Source organism: Pseudonaja textilis, chromosome 2 (assembly GCF_049901715.1).
Source record: "Pseudonaja textilis isolate UNSWEBS1 chromosome 2, rPseTex1.2, whole genome shotgun sequence".
NCBI classification, from domain to species: domain Eukaryota; kingdom Metazoa; phylum Chordata; class Lepidosauria; order Squamata; family Elapidae; genus Pseudonaja; species Pseudonaja textilis.
In genome coordinates this window covers 245,831,979-245,852,330 of record NC_141991.1, presented here as the reverse complement: position 1 = coordinate 245,852,330, position 20,352 = coordinate 245,831,979, and the positions used below count along the sequence as shown (strand labels likewise).

General features: G+C 44.7%; 1 protein-coding gene across 2 annotated transcripts in view; it reads left to right on the top strand.

Moving 5' to 3' along the window:
* Window positions 1–742: 742 nt before the first annotated feature.
* The window catches only part of ME2 (malic enzyme 2), a 58,574-nt gene continuing 38,964 nt past the window's right edge, over window positions 743–20,352 (top strand). Inside the window, exon 1 of one of the 2 annotated variants that reach the window (XM_026714983.2) lies at window positions 743–879. The gene's annotated coding sequence lies outside the window, so the exon portion shown is untranslated. Of the gene's footprint in view, window positions 880–9,722; window positions 9,747–20,352 lie in introns of those variants that run through there. The other variant, XM_087927501.1, reaches the window with a different exon arrangement.

Below are 20,352 nucleotides of genomic sequence, written 5' to 3'. Positions count from 1 at the left end.
CTATTCTATTCTCTATTCTATTCTATTTTCCATTCTATTCTATTTTCATTCTATTTTCTATTTTATTTTCTATTCTATTCTATTCTCTAGTCTATTTTCTATTCTATTCTATTCTCCATTCCATTCTATTTTCTATTCCATTCTATTCTATTTTCCATTCTGTTCTATCTTCTCTTCTCTTCAACGTCCTGCCTGGGGGGAAAAATGCACTATCTTTCTGAGACAAAGATCAAGCATAAGGTGATTGCAGTGACGCAACACCCCGACCAAAAACCTCATTTGTAGCATGAACTCTTAGGCGACACATAAACCGAGATTTACGCTTCAAAGTCTCCTTGCAAACAGATTCGAACGCAACAGGAGCTTTCGGCGTAGAGCACGTGCCAGGCTGCTTTCACTTTCATCTCCAGGACCCCAAATTCATCATCCGCGCCTCTTTGCATCCCGGCCCGCGCGGGGCATCCCTTGTATCCACCAATCAGAGGCCTCCTTTCCTCCCGCTTCCCCAGTGGTCCTATCCAAAAGGAACAGCCCGTGGATTGGCCATTTCGACCACCGCGATTAGCATATATTCAAATCCTTTCGCCTCCACTTCCTCTCAGATCTCCGGGATTGAGGGGGGGAGAGACGAAGCGGCGGGGATTGGAGGAAGGCGACGATTCGCTGACGCCGCCCGTTGGCTAAACCTCCTTGTCACTCAGGCAGGAGAGGCCCCACCTCTTGAGGTGTCCCTCTCTGACTTGACCTCGGGCGGCTCATTCGGCGCTGGGGCGTGGAGGCCGGAGGGTGTCAGCAGGTTGTAGGTTGGAAACAGCTTCGCAGAAGCCCATCGCTGGAACAAAGAGCTGGATGAGGAGGTGCTACTAACCCCACTGCGTGGTAATTATTTGTAGGGTTTACCATCAGCATTCCCACCTTGCCGTGGCTCTTTGAAATGGTTTTAGGCACGTATTTTCATCCTGATTTAACTTCCCTTTCAGAACTACTTTAATCCCCCGGAGGCCTGTCGTTTATCGTCGTCTAGCATCATTCAGTTTTGTGGGGAAAGGGTGTCAGTGAAAAAGGTCGCTCTGATTTTTCTTTTTAGGCTGCTGGAGGGCAGGCCCTTATATCCAACCCCCAGGCTGGAATTAGCAAAAGACTTATCCTATAACAGTCCTTTCATGACTTTCAGGAGGCTTAAAATGGCATTTGGATTGGGGGCAGCTTGGTTTCTCCTTCTAAATCGTGGCTCAAGGGAAAAAAAAAAAAGCAGGCTTGGTCTCCAAAACCAGCCTTTTAGCCCTGTGTATGGGACTACAACTCCCATCATTTCAGCCAGCCTGCCTTGGTTGTGGTGATTCTAGTGATGGGAGTTGTGATCCTAACAGAGTTGGCAGGTTGTTAGATTGGGGGAGGTTGCTATAACTGTCTGTGCTCAAAAATGTTTTTATTTAGTTTTTCAAGCAGGCATGAGAAAACAAGTGTAAGTATGAACATAACATGTAAGTATAAACAGGTATCAGTATATGCATCATAAATGAGTATGAATAAATGGGAACAGTAGGACAGGGATGGTGAGCACTTATTCATCCCCCCTTACGGACCTCTGAGGAATGGAGTGAGGTCCACGGTAGACAGTTTAAGATTAAAGTTTTGGGGGTTTGAGGATGTAATAACAGAGACAAGTAGTGAGTTCCAGGCATTAACCATTCTGTTGCTGAAGTCGTATTTTTTTTTTGCAATCGAGTTTTGGAGCAGTTTACTTTGAGTTTCTATCTATTGTTTGCCCATGTGTTATTGTGGTTGAAGCTGAAGTAGTCATTGACAGGTAGGGCGTTGTAGCAGACAATTTTGTGTACTAAGCTTAGGTCAGACCATAGTTCTAAGTCGTCTAGGTCCAAAATTGCAAGCCTGGTAGCATATTGCGAGTGGAGTACTCTTCCCATGAAATACCTCTGGACTCACTCAGTTGTATTAATGTCTGTTATACAGTGTTTTATCATCCCGTTTGATTTTACATGTATTGACTGCAGCCAGAATTGTATTTGCACAATAATGGAAAAGTGAAAAGATTCCTACAGATGAAAATGTGATTTAAAAAAAATATATCAGAATGTGCGGAAAGGAATAGATTTAACACTTACAATTAAGGAACAGGAAGAAACTTGAATACTTTTTGACTTGGGACTTATTTTATCAATGGTTAACTGACAAAAACAGAAGTTAGAACATGGAAATATAAGAAAAGGAACTGTAAAAAAGGGAGGCTTGTTAAAATGGATAAGCAAATATCAGTGTTATCATGATCACTATGATAGAATGAATATCAATGTAATGAATATTGTTGTAAACACTTTGATGATTACTTTCTAAAACTATTTGTATTCAAGCAACACGTTGTTTAACCAAAAATGGAATTTTTATATGATAAAAAGTAAAAAAAAACTTTATAAAAATGTTTTATCATCCCCAGGATTAATTTTGTTTCTAGGAAGCTCATCTCAAAAAGCTATGTTTATTTGATTGTTTTATCCCGCCTTTATTACTTTATTAATAAATCAAGGTGATGAAAATACCCAATGCTCCTTCTTCCTCCTGTTCCCCCACATCACAACAACAATCCCCACCTCACAGGATTGTTGTTGTGATGTGGGGGGAACAGGAGGAAGAAGGAGCATTGGGTATTTTCATCACCTTGATTTAGGCTGATTTGGGCTGAGAAAAAGTGACTGACCCAAAGCCACCCAGCTGGCTTTTATACTTAAAATGGGACTAGAACTCACTGTCTCCTGGTTTCTAGCCTGGGGTCTTAACCAATAGGCCAAACTGGTTGTGCTGGACCTGTTTAGATCCCGGAGAGGAGATCACCAGGAAATCCAGACTAGAAAGTCCTTGGCGTATTGTTGCCAAGAAAAAGTACACAGGTGTTCATGAAATGCCAGATTCAGTTCCAATAAGAGTTTCTAAAGAATAATTGGTGCTAATTATAAATACCGCTAAGATTAGATGCCAATTCATTTTCTGTTGGGAAGGCCTGTTCACCCTGGCATTTTGCAGTCTACTTTAAAAACCAAGGAACAATTCCATTATGCAGATAAATTGCATTCTTGCAGGCCACTTACTGATAATTCAGTACACTTTTTCAGCTTGGCAAGACTTATTAAACATTTTTTTAGGAAAAAGAGACAATGCTGTTTGATTCAGACAAATGAGAATGTATTTGAGAAAGCCTCCCTGCCTATAAATAAACAGGTTTTATTTGAGTTTCATTTAGTTTAAGAAATAATCTGAAATGCCCTGTAGAGTTGATGGCAATTACTCTTGAAACAAAAATGCTGTTGCTGGGAATTGCTTGTTCTTGCTGGATAGCACAGGCTGTTTGGCAGTTTCTTGTTCCAGCTTTTGTCCCGAAACGAACCCTTATTTCCATTTTAAGTACCAGGAATTGCAGATTTCAAACTTGGAAACACTTTCTGTGATTAATGCTGTGCTAGAGACCGTCATAGATTTTCTTTCTGAGTACGGTAGTTTTAAGAATGTTTGTACAAATCAAGACTTCATGGTCCTATTATTTGCTTTAGCGTACTGGGAAAGAGAAGGAAGGAAAGAGAAAGAGAAATAAAAGGGAATTTAGTTTTTAAGAAAATGATAAAGACAGTTGTGTAACATACCGTGAAAGTGTGAAGTCTGCATAAGAATAATTTTTTAAAATATTTAATAATTTAAAAAAATGCTTGCAGCATTCTAGGATGTCATTCTCCATTAATGCCCCACAGGATATTTTGTCAGGGCTTATATTTTGTTAGTTGTTTCTTAAACTTGGCAATTTTAAGATAGATGGACTTTAACTCCTGGAATTCCCCAGCCAGCATGAGAATTGAAGTCCACTCACCTTAAGGTTGCCAAAGTTGAGAATCACTGGATTAAATTAAAAATCTGTAATCCATATGTTTATTGAAAATAAAAACAGTTTATAGGTAGTCCTTGACTACAGTTACAATTGTGCCCCAAATTTCCACTGCTAAGCAAGGCAATTGTTAAGTGAGTTTTGTCCCATTTTATAACCTTCCTTGCCACCGTCGTTGAGTGAATCGTTGCAACTGTTAAGTTAGAAACATGGTGGTTAAATGAATCTGGCTCCCCCATTCACTTTGCTTGTCAGAGGATTGCAAAAAATGACATGCAACTGTCATAAATACATTCCAGTTCTCCAGTATCCAAATTTTGTCCATGTGACCATGGGGATGCTGCAAAAGTTGTATGAATCTTACTTTTTTTCCCGATACCGTGGCAATTTCAAACAGTCGCTAAACAGACGGTTGTAAGACAAGGACTATCGATACTGCCTTGGTATGGTTGTGCTCCTGACTTTTGTGGGTGGCTCCATATTGATGGCTTTAGCCCAGTATTATCAATTCTGAGCGGTGCTGAATCTTTGATTCATCTGCGGCCTTAACTTTTTAGTCGAGATTTGTTGTTTTGAACCTGATCTTCTGCAGATAAAGTTTTTGCTTTATTGCAGTTATTTTCTGCAGCTGAAAGGAACGTCTTCCCATGCATACGAGATGGTAGGCTGTTACTTCTGTAGGTTGGCTGAGGGTGCTCAGGGTCTTCGTTCGACTTTGCTGCTTGGCTCATTTGCCTGAGCTATCTACAGACTGGTCCTCTTGTAATCTGATAGGGACAGAGATCCTTTAAAACAGGGAAGTTGTTTGGCTTGTGTTTTGGCACGGAGAATTTAATGCGGTGAAAACAATCAAGCTTATTGCATAGCAGCTATATTGGTTCCTCATCCATCTCTCAGTGTAGTCATTGAAAAGAAATATGATAGGACATAGGTAGTTATTAGGACTGCACTGTGTGAGATATTCAGTCTCCCATTTTTTATATTCAATATATTTATTTTTTTAACCCTTATTTGAAAAGTATTCTCTTACTGGTAGAAAAGCAATTGTGGCAGGAAAAGGGATGACAGGAAACCTTCCTCTTTGTGTAGTCACATCTACAATTTGCAGAGAATACCAAATGAAAAGTGACAGCCAGCTTCATGGGCCATGCCATATTTGCACAAAATAAGCCTTGATTCCTTAGGATTACAGTGGCAGTGTGAAAGCGGATTCATATTTCAGATGTCTTCCCCCACTTACTTTAGTAAATTATTAAATCAAATTGGGATAGGTTTATAGGCTATAGGTTATCTGTGTAGTCATGGTGGTGCAGTTTCCAGAATGCTGGAATCCTGACACTAATATTTCACCAGCAACTGCAACTTTTCAAGTGCTGAGGTTCATTAAGGCCTGAAGCCCAAAACTGTACAACAAAATTCCATATTGTTGGCTTCATTGTCTTCTGATAGAATGCAATGTTTCCTTTAGATTTCTTTAGTTTACAAACCATGTTACAATCCTTGGATGATGGTTTAATGAAATGCAACCCGGATTGGCTTTCCAAAATCAGCCGAAACTGGCTAGATCTGGTCACGCATGTTAGCAAGATGACAAAAACAAACGTCCTTTCTATTACGCTACAGATAGTTCTCAACTTATGACCACATTTCCATTTGTGAATCATTACGTTGTAAGTGGTGGCGCCCACCACATGACCAGACCCAATTTTATAACTTTTTTTTTTGGTGGCAGCTACTAAAGGAATCACTGTGGTTGTTAAGCATTGTGGTCTTCATTGTGGATCCATTCTTCAGAATGAGAACTTGTGCCCAGAAACCAGCCCCCCCCTCCCCCAAGTTGTAAATCCTGAGCGTGTGATTGCAGGATGATGTTGCAACTGGTCATAAATCAAGTCAATTTTTGGTATAAAGAAGACATCACTCTTTAAAACCCGTAGCAAGAATGATAGCTAGTTTCTGTGAGAAAAAGAATCCCTTATCAAGGAGGCAGCCGGCCAATTCAAACTCATCAGGAGCACTATATAAAGATATTTATCTAGAAGCAAATATTTCCCCATGGTAGGATCCCACCAGTAAGTTGCATCATGTAGCCGCCTCTGAATCTTCTACAAAATCACTAAAACTGTGTCAAACTTTCTAAATCTGTTCTTGTTCTTGCGTGCCTAGAATTCAACATACAATTCCTGCAGCTCGTGAAACGCGATGCCTTCCTTTTTGATTTGATGCTATTCTGCCTTTTCAGGTAGTCCTCGACTTCCAACGGTTCATTTAATTTAGTTTAGCTTAATTTAGTTTACTGTCATTGCACCTCTCACAATGAAATTAAATGCCATCTTCAGTGTACATGTATATGCATACTAAAAAGAATAAATAAAACAAACACACACATCCTTCACATTCTATACAGTTGAATTGAAAACTCCTGGTATTGCATTAATATTGCACTATACAGTAGAATTCAAAATAGTTGACAGCTTTGGAAGCCATATTGAGACCAAATGCTCCCACGTTGCCACATTTTGAGCCTGGGAAAATGGGAGGGGGGAATTTCTTGGAGTGCATGCAGTTAGACATAACCACATTCTTTTTCTAATTCAAGGTCATGTTATTTTGCACATAAGTGAGAGGAAGTCTTAACTTGGGACGGGGATGGTGATTGGGCCATGTGATGTTATGATGGGTGTAGGGGATGGATTTGTAGTTTTTACTTATTGTAAGGAAGCCCAAAACTTTCAGATTCAGGATTCCCCAAGCTGTACCAGTTGCTATCCAAATATAAAAGGAACCTTTGAGAAGATGTCTGTCTCGGAGTTACTGGGCAGAGTGGAGGGTTGCTGGAACGCTGACAATAGTTATTGCCCTGGGATAGAAGCTGTTTTTCAGCTTATTTGTCCTTGTTTTTATTGTCCTGTACTGTCTGCCAGATGATAATAGTTAAAAAAAAAAAAAACCCGGTGCCCAGGATGAGATGGATCTTTGAGAATGTTTTGAACTTTCTTAAGGCAGCGGGAGCTATAAAGCTTTTCCAAAGAGGGGAGAGGGCAACCAATGATCCTCTGAGCAATGACGTTAACCCTCTGGAGTGCTTTCCAATCTGCCACTGTGACCATTCAAAGTTACAACGGCACTGAAAAAAGTGACTTAGGACCGTTTTTCACAGTTACCTTTGCAGCATCCCCATGATCATGTGATCAAAATTCAGATGCTTGGCAACTGTTTCATACTTAAGACCATTGCAGTGTCCCGGGGTCATGTGATCCCCTTTTGAGACCTTCAGACAAGCCAAATCAATGGGGGTGCCAAATTCACTTGACAACCGTGTGAATAATTTAACAACCACAGTGATTCACTTAACGGTGGCAAGACAAATGAGGCAAAACTCACTTAACGAATTTCTCACTTATTAGCATAAATTTTGGGCTCAATTGTGGTCATAAGTCGAGGACTACCTGTATTATTTTTACAAATAACTCAAGGCAGTGAACATCTCCAATACATCTTTCTCCTCCTATTTTCCCCACAACAACACCCTGTGAGTTGAGTTGGACTGAGAGAGAGTGACTGGTCCAAACGTCACCCACCTACTTGTAGCCTCTTGCTTTCTAGCCTGCTGCCTTAATCTCTAGAGCAGTGGTGGCTAACCTTTTTGGGCTCCTGTGACAAAAATTGTGCACAAGCTTGCATGCTCGCGCTTGCGTGCCAGCACCCAGAAGGCAATGCGCACCTTCCCCATGCCCCCTACGCATGCGTGCGCAATCCCCATGCCCCCTATGCATGTGCACACCTCACCGCTGATTTTCAGCCGGATTGAGCCTTTTTCGGCCTCCCAGAGGCTTTAGGAAGGCTTCTGCAGGCTTTTCAGGACAAAAACTAGGCTCGTTTCATCAGTTCTGGTATTTCCAGAAAAACAGGAAGTGATGAAATGGGCCTAGTTTTTGGCCTGCAAAGCCTGCAGAAGCCTTCCTCAAGCCTCTGAGAGGCTGAAAAAGGCCTCAAATTGGCTGAAAATCAGCTGTGAGGCACGCACATGCGCAGTGAGGTAAGTTTGCCTGCAGCTCGCGTGCCAGCACAAGTGGCTCTGCGTGCCACCTGTGGCATGCGTGCCATAGGTTCACCATCACGACTGTAGAGTCTAGACCAAACTAAATAAGATTTCTTAGTCGGAGAAAGTGTATCAAACTCCTGATTATTATTTTTTTGTAATTGCAGATGGTTAGCTACATAAAAACGTTGTGCCTATGCAACTCACAAAAGCAGATCAGTTGTGATAAAACATATTAGTTGGAAAAGCTACTCCTGATATTTTTTTTGGTAATTGAAGGTGACTAAGTAGCAGATACAGAGTCATGTGTATTCTGCAGTCAACTTCAGCAATGGAGAACTTTCATCTGCCAAAGACTGGTTTCTTTCAGGGTTAAAACTGCAACCAAAGGAGAAAAAAAAGCAAATGTAGCAAAAATTACAAGGAATGTCCACATAGTGAAAGCAGAATTTCCCAGAAAATCACTCAATTCAGAAAAGCGCTGCAATATTCACAAGGTTTCCTCTCACTCAGGAGTCAAACCAACAGATAACTTGTTTAGCTTTTTCAGCTCTTTGAAAGCCTAAGAGGAGAAAGACAGATTTTACACACTGAACGTGTGTGTAAAAAATATACAGGTAGTCCTCAACTTACCAATGTAGTGACCATTCAAAGTTATAACAAAACTAAAAAAAGTTAAAGGCGCATGTTCGTTTTTCACACTTAGGACCGTTGCAGCATCCTCATGGTCACATAATCAAAATTCAGGTGCTTGGCAGGTGGTTCATATTTATGACGGTTGCAGTGTCCTGGAATCATGTGATCAGCTTTTGCAGTCTTCTCACAAGCAAAGTCAGTGGAGGAGCTAGATTCACTTTAACGACTGTTAAGTGAACTGTTGCTTAAATAGCTGTAGTGATTCACTTAACAACGGTGGTGAGAAAAGTTGTAAAATGGGACTTAACCATCTTGCTTAGCAATAGAACTTTTGGGCTCCATTGTGGTCATAAGTCGAGGACGTATAAAACAAAACCCTTCACCTTTTAGAAGAGAATCCATCTTTCTCACTCTTGAGCTCTGGTCTACAATGGGGATCCACACAATTAAATGTTCACCCTAGAAATAATTCCTCACAGAGGCAACCAGTGAACCACGGGGGGAAAAATTTACTTTTCTTTGAGGAAACAGACCAATCAACCCTCCCTCCATGCAGAAAATTAGCTCCTCAGGGATAAAGGTTAGATGGTTTTTCCAGACAGATTACATTTCTATCCAAAGGGCTTTTTAATTTGGGGGTTACGGCAGTCACGCATGAGATGATAAGCCTCAACTGCGGCAGAATTTTGTCTAATCGACAAGAAACCAGAAACACCCAGGAGGAATGACTTCACATTTTTTGGAAGCAACCTGAGGCGCAGAGTAAAGTGCCTTTTCTTTTTTTTAATTAAAGTAACTGGACTTTCATAAACTGGAGAAGAAACAGACATCAGCTATCGTGGCTCACCACCCATGCAGGGAGAAAAAACAGACTGTACTTTATTAAATGGACAATTTCCAAGCAGGTAACTGTCAGCACTTTAAGGCTTGTTTCAAAAGATACACAGATACATGTAGCTTATTTTCTGGCTATTTAGATACGAACCAAACAGCAACTCCTTCCGTAATTTAATTCTAAAAGAAAGCAGATGAGAATGCTTAACACAGGGACTGGAATCCAAGACTAAGAACCCCATCAGAAATATGTAATATATTGCAAACACACAGTTCATCATTTCAGGAGACCTGCCTGTTCTATCTGTCATTTTCAGTGGAATAGATGAACCAATCTGCGGACTGGTAATTGCCTTTTTCAATTCCTATATTTCAAATGACTGGTTCGGCCTTCAGACAAAGGGACCCATAATCCAATCCATCTACCACCTGCTTGCATTTGGATTAAGACGGATCACGAAGCTACTAAAATAAAAGTCCAACTAAATAAAGTTGCCCTTTGTTCTGGGCTTTTCAACAGCCTGAGCTCCTGTAATGAGCAAAATATGTTATGGGTAACAAGGAAGAAAAAAACTAGCATTATTCCTTTTAAGGGGAAAAAAAGCACCTTTGCCTACTTTAAACCAAGATGTTTTGTTAAATCATGAATCTTGGCTTGGCTTGACAACGTAATTCATAATTCCAGCTGGATAGCAATAAGCACTTAGATTTATATACCACTTCATAGTGCTTTATAGCCCTCTCTAAGTGGTTTACAGGGTCAGCATATGGCCCGTCAACAATCTGGGTCCTCATTTTACTGACCTCAGAAGGATGGAAGGCTGAGTCAACCTTGAGCAAGTCAGGATCAAACTCCTGGCAGTGGGCAGAGTCAGCCTGCAATACTGCAATTGCCCTAATTAGATCATGATTCTCTAGCCAAACTTCAAAAAACTTCAAAGGATTTATTAGAGGCGATATACTGGCACTGCCCTGTATGAAGCCAACTCTGGCATACATAATTTACAGTCACCTGTGGCTCCAGGCGTGGGATTCTACTGGTTCTGTCCATTTCTGTAGAGCCGGTTGCTCTGAAGAGCAGCAAACAGAGAGCATACATAGAATTGGTTCTATGTTTGCTACTGTTTTAGCCCGCCCACTCGCCTGGGCTCTTACCTGACCTTTATTTCCTGCTTTTTCAACCGCAGCTGCTTTGCGCGACACAGCTGCGGTTGAAAAAGCAGGGAAAAAGGGCTTTTCCAACTGCTGCGCACTTGCACACGCCGCTGCTTAGCTGTCCGGGCAGCTCAGCAGGTCGTAAATTGCACTCGCGTGACTTGCGCGCGACACAGAGTGACAGAACCGGTAGTTATACCAGTCGGATCCCATCCCTGCCTGTGGCCCTGTTTCCCATCTCCGCCCCCCATGTCTCATAAATCAAATGTGGATCCACTGTGTATTTTAGTTAGAATCTTTGAGTTGGAATGTACTTTCGATTTCAAACTGCTGTACTGCTCTTCCAGATTTTCTTCTTTCCTGCTCCACTTTTTATGGAAACTACTAAAACAGACGTAGGAATGTTTTATGAGTTGACAATTAGGAAATCTATTATCTAAACCATGATCACTAAAGTCTGGTGTCGAACATTGCACGACAGAAGCTGTGAAAAAGCCTACAAGAGTATTCAGTTCCTATTTTAAAATACCTTCTTTATTAACGACTTTAACAATGATAAAACCTAACACAAACCGACGAGAAAGAAAAGAATAAAAAAAGACAAAGTTCAGAAAGGCAAAAAGAAAAAAAAATGAAATAAGAGGAAAAGAATATTTAGAATAGAATAACGGAGTTGGAAGGGACCTTGGAGTTCATCTAGTCCAACCCCCTGCTTAGACTGGAAATCCTATACCATTTCAGACAAATGGTTATCCAAGTGAATTTAAAGAAGTGACCTTCTTCACAAGAAATACTGTACAAGCAAGTTTAATAATTCTCTACCTTCTTTGATATTAAATTACAGAAATCACTTCTTATGACAACAATTGTCTGTTCACAAATTCAAAAAAGCATCTAACGCTTCTGTCCCCTATCAGCAAAATGGGTTCGTGAAAGTGGTTTTCGTTTTAATCCTGATCAAATGGATCCTATGTTCCTTTTCTTTGCTCCTAATATTCTTCATCTTGGCTTCATTAAGGTTTGATCTCTATCCAGATTTTCTTTCTCCCATTTTGGGAGTTTCTTCATGGCTTTAATAGGCCACTTTTATAAATCCAACAATAAGTAGGTCGATGTTTAGCTCTTGGCTTGTCATTTGGATCCCACTTTATTTTTCATCTCTTGACTTGCAATCCACAACTTCTATTGTATTTTCTAGTATTTGTACACAGGCTGCGGTTTTTGTTACCTCTCCATACTTTCGATCTGTAAATTCTTCTTCGCACTTTCAGAGGAAGAAATGGTGGATTGAAGGTAACTCCACAAAGAATGGAGCTGATTGTGGCAGAATGAAGTGGCTGCAAGTGGACCGTTTTTCAAAACCTCTCCAAATAGGGAGAGTTTACCCGTACAGTTTGTACGCGCACTCCGTACAGTTTATGTTTGGTTTTTGTCTTAAGTGGGTTTCAAGACAGAGATAGAAACAAGAGGAATTTGGGCTATGAACCATTCGTATTTTTTTTAAATATAATTTTATTGAAAGTTTTAAGAACAAGAGTAGAAATGAATATGAACTAAAGCAGAACATAAAAGAGAAAAAATGGGGGAAACATGAATAAAGAAAAGGTGTAGAAAAAAAAAGGAAAAAGGTATAAAGAAATAACTTCCAACTTTCTTTAAGCAATTATAAGTACAATTAGAGATTTAATCTATACTCACCCCCAGTTTTTCCTGTTTTATGGAAAAATGCGTAAGGTTTTTTCAGTCAGCAATAAACATAGCTACTATCTTTTCTCTAACCAAACAGGTCAGTATGGGCTTCTCAGCAAGTCCTATCATCTTCACCAAACATTCCCCCATTATTGCCCCATCTCCCATTTTGATCTTCGGACACAGACACACACACACACACCCCTCCCAAAACATGGCTTTCAAGTCATTTTCAGGGATTTGAGCTAGGTTAAAAGTGAGGACAGACCGTCTCTTCAAAATCTCACGCTCCTGCTCCTATCTTTAAAACCTTCCAGAATGGTCAACTAAAAAAAAAAAAAAATCAAATTCATTGTGGAAAGATTATTTGAGACCGTCTTCTCAGAATTTATTAAAAATGAAAATGAGCCTCCAAAACTTACTTTTTTTTTTCCTTATCACCCAGAATGTAGAAGGAACTGTGGAGCCAGATGGTGTGGTGGAATTTGGTCTGGAGTTGCCAGACAGAGGGACTTCTTTTTACAGGGCAAAGGGGCAGCGGAGTTTGGATGTCTGGTAGGCAGGAAGGGAGCAAGGACAGGTCTTCCCTAGCAGTTCACAAGAATACATTTGTAATGATTGCAGATCATTCTTTTAGTCTGGCAAGATTCTGTCTGTAGGTGAGCAACAATAGAGAAACTACTCAGAAGTGACTCGTTCTTGGTTGCTTTGGACCTGACATGTGGTCTGAGAAGTCGGAGCTCCTCACAAGTAAAGGTTAACAAGAGGATGTTCTAATTTGGCTGATGGCCATGAAGAAACTCAATTCTGTGTCGCAGAGGTGGTTTTTTGAAAGGCAACTGGACTTTCTTAGTTTTTGCTTTAGACTTTATACAATATAGAATAACAGAGTTGGAAGGAACCTTGGTTGGACTCTTCAAGTGGAACCCCTTCTTAGGCAGGAAACCCTATACCATTTCAGACAAGTGGTTGTCCAATCTCTTCTTAAAAATTTCCAGTGTTGGAGCATTCACAACTTCTGGAGGCAAGTTGTTCCACCGATTAACGGAATTTCTCCTTAGTTCTAGATTGCTTGTCTCCTTGATCGGTTTCCATCCATTGCTTCTTGTCCTGCCCTTAGGTGCTTTGGAGAATAGCTTGACTCCCTCTTCTTTGTGGCAGCCCCTGAGATATGTCACCCCCGAGTCCTTTTTGTTTCACTCTCATCCAAGAAACTTCTCCAGCTTCTTCGATGAGAAGTGAAACATTTTCAAGCAAAAACCAAGACAGTCCAATTGCCTTTTGAAGAAGCACCTTTGGGACAACTATGACCTGGATGACTGAGCATCTCCATAGACACTTCCAACTCTATGGCATTTTGGTCCAGAAGGTCATTTTTCTGCTCCATTCTTGGCCACCTAGCTTAACTGGTTCTCATTGTAAGTCCTACCCATCCTAGGCGTTTCTGCATGAGACACACTCCTGAACAGCTGGGAGACACTGTCCTTGGTGCTTATAGATAGCATCCTGCTTTTTTTCTTCCCAACCTAAGCAGGATTAGAGCCCTACATATTGACTTGCTGTGCAATGGATGGAACTTGACTGCTTTTAATGACTAACTTTGCCCGGGCAAATGCAGAAGAAAATTCCTGGTTCTTTACTTTTCACTCCATTCCTTGGCTGAGAAGAAGATACCCTAAAATGTGGAACTTCTTTGCCCACAAGGAGAAAGTTTCAAGGGGCATTGTGGGTAGAACTCTTTTAGGCTAGGCTTGGGCGTGCCCACTGTTGAACATTTTGGGTTGGGCCCCAACTCTGCTGTTTCTTTTTTTCTTCACAGTTTTTCTTCCTCAGTAACACCACTTCCCTTAGCATGCGCTGTCAGCCAATGTATTCTCTCTCGAAAGAGGAACCCTTAGTTTGAAGGAGAATTGGGACTACCGGTATTGTTTCTGGCATCAGCCTAAATGTGGAGGATTCTGTCTGTCTGCCTTGCCTGCCTACCCACCTACTTAGCTACCTGTCCGACTACCTGCCTGCCTACCTGCCTACTTATCTATCTACCTGCCTGCTTGCCTGCCTGTCTACCTGTCTTATCTGCCTTCCTGCCTTCCTATCTATTTACCCATATAACTACCTGCCTTCCTGCCTACCTATCTGCCTGCCTGCTGCCTGTCTAGCTACCTACTTAGCTATCTATCCAACTACCTACCTGTCTGCCTGCCTCCCTGCCTACTTATCTACCTGCCTGCCTGCCTGCCTGCCTTGCTTACCTGCCTGCCTACCTATCTATCTGCCTTCCTGCCTAAGTATCTACTTACCTGTATAACTACCTGCCTCCCTATCTGCCTGCCTGCCTGTCTATCTGCCTGCCTTCCTACTACTTGCCTACCTACCTGTCTGCCTATCTGCCTGCCTGTATCTGCCTGCCTACCTACCTACTTACCTATCTGCCTCCCTACCTCCCTACCTAATTAGATAGATGTCAGCCCTTCCAGGTGACAGGAGTAGATGAACTAATTCTACTTTATTGCAAGACTACATTAACAGACTTTTGCAAGTTGAAAGCACACACTTCCTGCCTGCCACTTTTAACTGCCTGATCTATTAGGGTGGGTCCTTTCTCAGTTTCCTTCTATGATTGTTAAGCAACTGTGGATTCCTGCCCCTGACTGGGTTGTTTCCTCCTGTCTCTCCTCTTTCCTTGAAAACCACTACTGTAATGCATTCCATTATAATCCCTCCTTAGGGTTGTTTTCAGCTTTGTACCCAAAGAAACTACAAATTGTTACGGAGTTTGCAAGGATGCACAGCTCAGGTTTTGCAGGGCGTAACTAAAATATATTATTGATATACTTACAGATGTTTCTTTTGGCTGTCTCCAGCATAAGAAAACAGGGAGATAGCAAACACAGATATGCAAAAATAATCACATTATGAAAATGGGCGTTGGTCTTACCTGACACGCCATTTCTAGTTGAGCTGCGAGGATCATCCAGAGAGTGGGAGGTGCTCCAGTCTGCGTCTGTGTAGGCTGGGCTTAATCATTAGGGAACGCTCCGCCCTCTGTCACATGGTCCCTTGTAGCCTCCCAGTTTATGCGAAGTCGAGAGAGGAGGAAAGTCGTCTAACTCTCATCTAACTAGACCTAAAGTATCATTGGCTGAAACAAGGTTCCCCAGACGGAAAAAATTAAAAGGGGGGGCTGGATGATCCTCGCAGCTCGACTAGAAATGGCGTGTCAGGTAAGACCAACGCCCATTCTCCTCGAGCTGCTCGGATCATCCAGAGAGTGGGACATACCAAAGCTTGGCTGTCCTACGGGAGGGAATCCGTCTGGGGTGGAAGCTCCCTGGGTCCTCGATGACCCGCTGGAGGACTCGTCTACCAAACGAGGCCTCAGCTGACGCAAAGATGTCAATCTTATAGTGCCTAATGAAAGGGGAGGGGGAAGCCCAAGTGGCGGCCCGACAGATGTCTGAGATTGGAGCCTGGGTGGCCCAGGCCGCAGAGGTGGCCGCACTCCTGGTGGAATGCGCCGTAACCCCACTGGGAACTGGCAAGGCCTGAGACGAGTAAGCCTTGGCGATGGTGTCTCTGATCCATCGCCCGATGGTGGAAGGGGACACCTTGTGGCCTAAGGACTTGGGCTGGAAGGAGAGAAATAAAGACTCTGACCTTCTAAAGGGTTGTGTGCAGTTAATGTATATGCGGAGGGCCCGCCTGACATCTAGGGTGTGCCATTGTTTCTCCCTTTCCCACGAAGGATTGGGACAAAAGTTCGGGAGTGTAAGCTCCTGAGCCCTGTGGAAGGCTGAATTGACCTTGGGCAAGAAGGTCGGGTCGGGGCGTAGAACCACCCGATCGGAATGGAAGATACAGAGGTCCTTTCTCACCGAAAGGGCAGCAATCTCCGAAATTCGGCGAGCCGAGGTAATTGCCACCAGGAATACTACCTTAAAGGTCAAAATTTGGAGAGAGGATTCTCTAATGGGTTCAAAGGAGGTCTGGTGAGGGCCACCAGGACCTTGTTAAGGTCCCAAGTGGGGTACCGGTGCACAACAGGGGGACGGAGGTTAGTAGCCCCCTTAGGAAGGCCCTGATATGGGGATGGTGAGAGAGGGGACCCAAATTGTCGCCGGAGACAACATTTGAGAGGGCCGCTACCTGACGTCTCAGGGTATTAGGTGAGAGACCTTTTTTGAGCCCATCCTGGAGAAAATTCAGAATCTGGGCCACCGAAGGCAAGAGCGGGTTGACCATGGATGAATGGCACCACCTGCAGAAGCTGACCCAGGTGGCATCGTATATCCGATTGGTTGAAGGCCGTCTGGCGGCCAGGATCGTGTTAATGACCTGGTCAGATAAATTCTCCTTCCTCAACTTTTCCCGCTCAACCTCCACACGGTTAGTTGGAGCCATTGGGGCCCGGATGTTGAATGGGCCCCTGAGACAGGGAGATCCTGTCCGGAGGGATTCTCCACGGGGAGACACCGAGAGGTTGCGGAGGTCTGCAAACCATGGTCGCCTGGGCCAGTAGGGGGCCACCAAAATCAGATCTGCCTTCTCCTGGATCAGTTTCTGAATGACCCTGGGAAGCAAAGCTAACGGGGGAAGGCATACAGGAGTCCGGGGGCCACGGACAGCGAAGTGCGTCGTGATTCTCGGCCCGGGGAAGGGAATCTGGAGAAGAACCGAGGAGCTGGGTGTTGCAGGGGATGCAAAGAGGTCCACTAACGGAGACCGAAGATCATGGTCGCCTCCCTGAAAAGGGATGGATGAATGCGCCACTGGACTGGTCCACGGTGGCCCTGCTTAACCAGTCCGCTCGGGTGTTTGAGGCCCCGAAATGTGTTCTGCTTTGATCGAGAGGAGGTGACGCTCTGCCCAACGGCAGAGTCTCTCGGCCTCTCTCATCAACCGAATAGACTGGGTCCCGCCTTGCCTGTTGACATGGGCCTTGGCGGTAACGTTGTCCGTGAGAATGAGGACGTGCCGCCCACGTACCTGAGGCAGGAAGTGGCGGAGGGCCAGGTGGATGGCGTGGAGCTCCAGCCAGTTTATGCTGCAGGCCCGCTCTGCATGGGACCATTTGCCCTGTGTTGTAAGGGACTGGAAGTGAGCGCCCAGCCGCTCAGGCTGGCGTCTGTGGTGATGACGAGATGCTGGGGATCTTTGAAGAGATGACCCCTGTTGATGGCAGGGTTGGTCCACCAGAGGAGAGACGAGAGGACCTTTGGAGGTACCTTGATGGAGGATTTTGAGTTGCTTCTGCCGGACCTTTGAAACGGAAGCAGGAGCCACTGCAGGGACCTGGTATGAAGACGGGCCCAAGGAATAATAGAGATGCATGAAACCATTTTTCCCAGTAATTTAGATAAATCTAACAGAGAAGCCCTCCTTGATCAGCGAATAACCTGAATTGAATTTCGAATACTCTGGAGCCTTTCCGGGGAAAAGAACACTTTTTCCTGCACCGTGTCAATGATGGTCCCCAAGTGGGCAATTCGGGTAGAAGGGACCAGTTGGCTCTTTTTTTGGTTGACCAGGAAACCATGGGCGTGGAGGGCGGAGAGAGTAGTCTTGGTGTCCAGCTCTGCTTGGGATTGTGAATGGGACAGGATGAGGATATCATCCAGATAGCAGTGGAGACGGACCGGGCAGTCCCTTAAGCGAGCTGCCAGGGCCGCGAGGATCTTAGTGAAAACTCTGGGAGCGGAGGCTAACCCAAAGGGAAGGGCCACATACTGAAAATGGTGGTGATTGTAACAGAATCTAAGGAATTTAGAGTGTGAAGACCGAATTGGGATGTGGAGGTATGCCCCAGAGAGGTCTATAGAAGATAGCCAATCTCCTTGCCTGGTACCCTGCAAAATGGATTGGAGGGTGTGCATTTTGAATTTGCGGGGGTTTAGGAAGCGGTTGAGCCGTTTGAGGTCCAGGATAGCCCTCCATCCCCCCGAGGACTTGGGAACCACGAAGAGGTGGGAATAGAAACCCTGCCCTCGCTGAGAGGGGGGAACTGGCTGGATGGCCTGGATGGAGAGTAAGTGATGGATGGCCGCATCCATTAATTTGCGTTTGGAAGGGTCCCTAGAGGGGGGAGATGACATGAAGAACTCAGGAGGTTGAGAGTTGAACTCCAGAGCGAGTCCAAACCTGATGGAGTCCCTGACCCATTTGTCGGAAGTGGTAGAATCCCACAGGTCGGCGAAATGCCTCAGCCGACCACCAATGGGGGGAAAAAGACAGGATTCATTTGGAGCGCCGGAAGGGTCTCCCCCCGGAACCCCTGAAGGGACGCTTAAATCCTCCGCCCCTCCTATTTCGATCGCTCAGGTCGGAACGATCCTGGGAATATGATGCTCTATACGAGGGAGGTCTCGGGTACCTGGGGGGGAAGGGGGACTGGTAGAAGGACCGGGAGGATCCTCTTTGAAAGGGCTGAGGGGCTCGGGAGTCAGGCTTCCGAAAAAGAGGAGGAAGGAATTTCTTCTTTCCCCTAGTTTCGCCAAGAGAGGGTCCAGGGCCGCCCAAAGAGCTTCTCCCCTTTAATGGGGCGGATGCCAGCTTGACCTTGTTCTTCACGTCCGCCTGCCATGGTTTGAGCCAGAGCAGGCGGCGGGCAGTGACCTGGGATGCTAACGCCCAGGAGGCGAATTTAACTGAATGGTACGTGGCGTCTGCTGAGAACTCTGCCGCCGCTGTGATTTTGGCAATGTCCTGCAGCGCCCGTGTATTGGATGGAGGGATGTGGGCCTTCAGTTGACGGAGCCACCGGATAGAGGACCTGGTAAAGAAGGAGGCTGCGGTGGCCGATCTAATTGCCCAGGCGTCGGCTAGATGAGCCCGCCGCAAGGCCAATTCAGACCTCCTATCCTCGGGTTTGAGGGCCTCCAGTGGGTCACTTGGGGAGGAGGAAGAGGCGAGACCAACAATGGGCTCATCCACCTCCGGGGTATTGAGGAGGGAGCAGAAATCCGGTTCGAGGTTAAAGAACCTCTTATCCTGTGTGGATGGGGCCGGAGGAGCCCCCGTAAAACCCAGTTGGTTGGAAACCAGATCGTGGAAAATGGGAGGAGCGGGAATCACCTCCTCGGCCACCACGGGCTGTTTGAACATTGCGTCCTCTGGTTCCTCCCCAGAGGAGTGGGGGACGGGGAAGTTGAGTGGCCAGGCCCGAGGTGTTCTTGGCCTTAAACAAGATGGATTTAAACATGTGGGGCTTGAATAACCCCACAAAGGAAGGCTGGACGGGGGTAAGGCCCTCGTCCTCCGACAACTCTGCTTCCATCGGGTCTAAATCTGAAAAGGGTTCCCCATGGAAGGTGGATCCCCATTCAAGGTGCTCCTCCTCCTCCCTGTATTGGTCTAAAATTTCCATTCCCTCCTCCGGTTCCCTTTCTGGAAGAGGGCTGGCCCCGGGAGGGTACCTGACCAGGAGCAGGGTCCAGGGCGGGCATGGACCTAGTTGGCACCGGTTCTTGCGCGGGAACCGTCTGAGGAAGGCTTGATCTGGCCATCTGCTGCATGCCTTGAGCTATCCCCTGTCGAATAGCCTGCTCCATCCAAGTTCTCATGTACTCAGGCATCTCGATCATGGGTGGGTCCTCCTGTCTCAGGCCAGCGGCCATGGGAGTGAAGGTTGCTTCAGGCATCCGGCTGGTAGCTGGTCCAGGGTCGTGAGACTCCTGGGATGAGCTGTGCCTGGAGAGAGGGGAACAAACTGGAGGGGGGTGCCTGGAAGTAGAAGGGGCAGCTGGGGGTGATGGTTGAGTCACCCTAGAGCGCCTATCGAACTCCCTCTCTAGTGCCTTATGACGCCTTAAAGCGTCCCTTTGAGAGGCCTTAGAAGTCTCCTGAGAGGTTTCCTTAGCCTGTCTGCGCACATGATGGGACTTAGATTTCGCCTTCAAAGAATGGCGGGAGTTAGGGTTATCATCTGCCATGGTAAAACAACAGAAGTATCAAAATGAATATATAGAAATATATATATTTATATTTATATGTGTGTGTGTGTGTGTATACAGGCGGTTGGCACGCCTAGGATACGACCTGGGTAAGGCCGGGTATCCAGAAACTGGCCCGCACCCCCTTTTGGAATTTGCAATGAATAATCTGAAAATAT